Here is a 3,968-nt window from a genome sequence, read left to right on the forward strand (position 1 = left end):
AAAACAGAGACACAAAAACTTATCAAAATGAAAGTCCTGCCAAAACAAACAAACAAAACAAGAACAACAAACATCCCTAAGGAACTGGATCAACCAAAAAAAAAAAAAAAGAAAGAAAGAAAGAAAGAAAGAAAGAAAGAAAGAAAGGAAGGAAGGAAAGAAGGGGGGGAGGAAGGAAGTCTTGCCAAGGACCAGCAAGATGGTTCAGTGGGTATAGGAGCTTGCTGATCTAAGGACTCACACAATAGAAGGAGAGAAATAATGCCCACAAATTCTTGTTTGACCTCCATGTGTATTGTGGCACCCCCCCATATACTAAATAAATAAATTTAATAAATTTTAAATATCCCAACTAGAAGCTAATTCCCAATATCAGGAAAAAATATAAATGAGAATATTCTGGAAACTTCAAAGGAGAGACAAGAAGAGAGACAAACACATTGTGATCCTGTCAGTGACTTTGGAGAAGGAGGCAGAATGGCTGGCTCCGATCCTGTCTGGTGCTCAGCCACATCCCATTTCTGGCTGTTACTCTAGATCTATGGCGACACGTCCAGAGATCTCGTGGGCTTTGCCAAGCATGAAGTCTGGCAGAAAAGGGACCCTTGACGAATGCTGCTGACGGTACCGAGAGAAGGCTGTGTCGAGAAGGGTGGGTATGCGAAAGCCAGCTGCCTCGCTCCCTTAGCAGAAGAATGGAGCTGTGGGGAAGAATGGACAGCCCACCCCCTTCAGGAAGCCATATCTGAAAAAGAAACATCCCAGGCGTCCCTCTTCCGAGAGCTTTTAACAAAGCAGGAAGAAATTTAAAAGTTCAGCCATGAGATGGAAAGACGGGCCACAGCCATGTTCTCATGCCTGTTCCATTAGCTCCCTGGAGAGCCAGGTCTGTCCACAGACACCCTGTGAGGATTTCATTAGAACAGCAAGATTTCTTACCTATCCAGTTGCCCTTCTGAGGTTCTAATGAGGAAACCAGAGGCTCAGCTAGGTGAGCGCTTCATGGCTTCCCCTTTCTTTTTTTTTTTTTAAGCTTTATTTATTATATGTGAGTACACTGTGGCCGTCTTCAGACACACCAGAAGAGGGCACTGGATCCCATTACAGATCATTGTGAGTCACCGTGTAATTGCTAGGAATTGAACTCAGGACCTCTGGAAGAGCAGTCAGTGCTCTTAACCGCTGTGCCATCTCTCCAGCCCCCTTTTCCCTTCTGAAGTTAAATGTATCTATTTAATTATTCATCGTGTGCACACTTCCTGGCCCACGCACGAGTGGAAGTCAGAGGACAACCTGCAGGACTCCAGTCTCTCCTCCCACCGTAGGTCTAAGTGCCCTCACCCACTGAACCATCTCACCAGCCCCCAGGTCTTCCTTGCTTTATAGTTTAAATCTTACTCCAGTCTAGAGCATTGCCCTCATCTTCAAACAAAGGCAGCCAAGCCAAAACAAAGAAATTAGACCAGGAAGTAAAAGATCACAGAGGCACGCAAGAAAGTCTCTGATAGCGAGGCACCTTTGGCTTTGAAATACCAGGTAGGGCCTCAGACCATAGCTTAGTTGGTAGAATGTTTACATGAAGCCCTGGGTTCATCTCCAGCACTGTATAAACCACATGTGGTGGTAGATACCTGTGATCAAAGGTCTGGGGAGGTGGAGGAGACCATCCTTGGCTATATAGCAAGTTCAAGGCCAGCCAGGAATATGAGACCCTGTCTCAAAAAATAAATGAATGAAGATATGGGGCTGGAGAGAAGGCTCAGTGGTTTAGAGCTCAACCTGGGTTGAATTCACAGCAACTACATGGTGGCTCACAACCATCTGCATTTCCAGGGGATCTGACGCCCTCTTCTGGTCTCAGACAGCACTACTCCCACATGGTCCACACAAACATACAGGCATGTATGTATGTACATACGTACGTAGCATACATGTAAAATAATAAAATAAAGATTTAAGTAGGAATATATAGTCACATTCACAGGTAGCATGCACAGCACGAAGGTATCCGTGCCAAGTTTGGAAGAATGGCCGTGACCATGCCAGCATAAGTGATGGCAGCGCGTGGAGACAGGGCAGATGCCAAGCCACGGAGTGAGCAGTGAAGGCTGGCTGCTTCTGGGTGATAAACTGCTCATTTAACGGATTTTAGAGAAGGCTGGGACACAGGAGGCTACAGACGAGGTCATTTTCCAGCCACTCTGCCACTAGACTTTTGAGTAAGGACTCTCCAGATGCCCTTATAAAATGACAAGCAGTATCCAAGAGGGTGACGTCTAAGGAAAGATGAGAGGGAAGCAGACAGCAGAACTTGGGTCCTGTAGCAAACAATAGCTCTTAAATAGGATCTCTCCTGGAGTCTGCTGGGATCAGGTTTCCCAGGCAGTCTTTCTCTGAGCACTTGCTCACTAATGACTTGATTTAGTTTGGTTTTTAGTCTGAGGCAGCCTGCTACCTTCTCAGATTTTTTTTTTTTTTAAAGATTTATTTATTATTATATCTAAGTACACTGTAGCTATCTTCAGATGCACCAGAAGAGGGCATCAGATCTCATTACGGATGGTTGTGAGCCACCATGTGGTTGCTGGGATTTGAACTCAGGACCTTCAGAAGAGCAGTCGGTGCTCTTAACCACTGAGCCATCTCTCCAGCCCCCTTCTCGGATTTTTGAGACAGGGTCCAAGGTTGGCCTCGAACTTGCTTTGTGGTTGAGGATGGCTTTGATCCCCCAACCCCACTGTCTCTCCACTTCCCAAGTGTTGGAGACCACCATGTGCCTTGCTATACAGTGCTAGGGGTTAAAGCCAGGGGCATCACGTATAGGGCATGAGCACTCTACCAGATGAGCTATAGCCCAGCCACTCTAGTAGCTGAGGAATGACTCTCGAAGTTGACCTCTGGTCTCCCCACGAACATGTGCGCGCATACACACACAGACACACACACACACACAAAGGGTGGGAACTCAGGAAGCCTATATAAGTGTACTCACTGCAATAGATGCTATCCAGTCGGACACTTGATGGATTAGGGAGAATGATTCAGGATGTTAGCAGTGAGGAAGGAAGAGAACGGGTCATGGGAACAGTGAAATTTATTATGTTTACATTAGAAAAGCAGATTCTAAACCCATCATAAGAAGGTCGCTGACATTTCCTGAAAAGGACAACCAGGAACTGTTAGCAATTGTAAACACAGAGGCGCTTCCTTGTGAGGGGGACAGGGAGGGGAAGGAGAGGGAGGGGAAACTTAGGCAGGAATCAATCAAGAGTGGACTGCATAGAACAGCAGACTCACCGTCTGCCCGAGTGTGGACAGGAGGGGTGTTTTGGGAGGGAAAGATGAAGGAAGGCCGGGAAGTGATTGGAAAACACAGGGCCTGAATATATCTGAAGGGAACAGGATGTCTTTGCAGTACAGCACAGAGAGCACCGGTCTGACCTTGGTGTCTGGGGACTCGATTATGAATAACCACAGTCAGTCTGGGGGGCAGGGAGAACACTCCAGAAGGAGGCTGCAGCCCAGGGAAGAGGGCCTATGAGTCAGACGATGTCTCTCTGAATCATACGGAGGCTAACTGCTGGCTAGGAACACAGATGTAGAAACCCTTTCCTGCCAGCAGTGGCTTAGGTATTTTGCATTGAGTTGGGTCCAGTCCGGGGTCATGTGAGTTTCAGGGTCATGTGATGGGCCAGATGTGACTCACTGGCCTGGAATGAAACAGACCTAACCCTTTGGCTAGCATCCAGTGTCCCCAACAAAACTCAGGCCCTCCCCCACAACACCCCCAAATGAGGAGGAGTTACTACTCTTGTGTGATGATGGCACACCCATGCCAGACAAACTCAGAATTAAATTTACTTGCCCAGCCTGAATAGGGCAATCATTTTAAATTAACTTAAATTAGTTTATTTGTGTGTGTGTGTGTGTGTGTGAGAGAGAGAGAGAGAGAGAGAGAGAGAGAGAGA

The 3,968-nt window shown here is 46.9% G+C and overlaps 1 protein-coding gene across 6 annotated transcripts in view; it reads right to left on the bottom strand.

Annotated features, from left to right (window-relative positions):
* The window catches only part of Agfg2 (ArfGAP with FG repeats 2), a 34,091-nt gene that overhangs the window by 17,390 nt on the left and 12,733 nt on the right, over positions 1-3,968 (bottom strand). The window lies entirely within an intron of this gene.

This window comes from Mus caroli, chromosome 5, assembly GCF_900094665.2.
Source record: "Mus caroli chromosome 5, CAROLI_EIJ_v1.1, whole genome shotgun sequence".
NCBI classification, from domain to species: domain Eukaryota; kingdom Metazoa; phylum Chordata; class Mammalia; order Rodentia; family Muridae; genus Mus; species Mus caroli.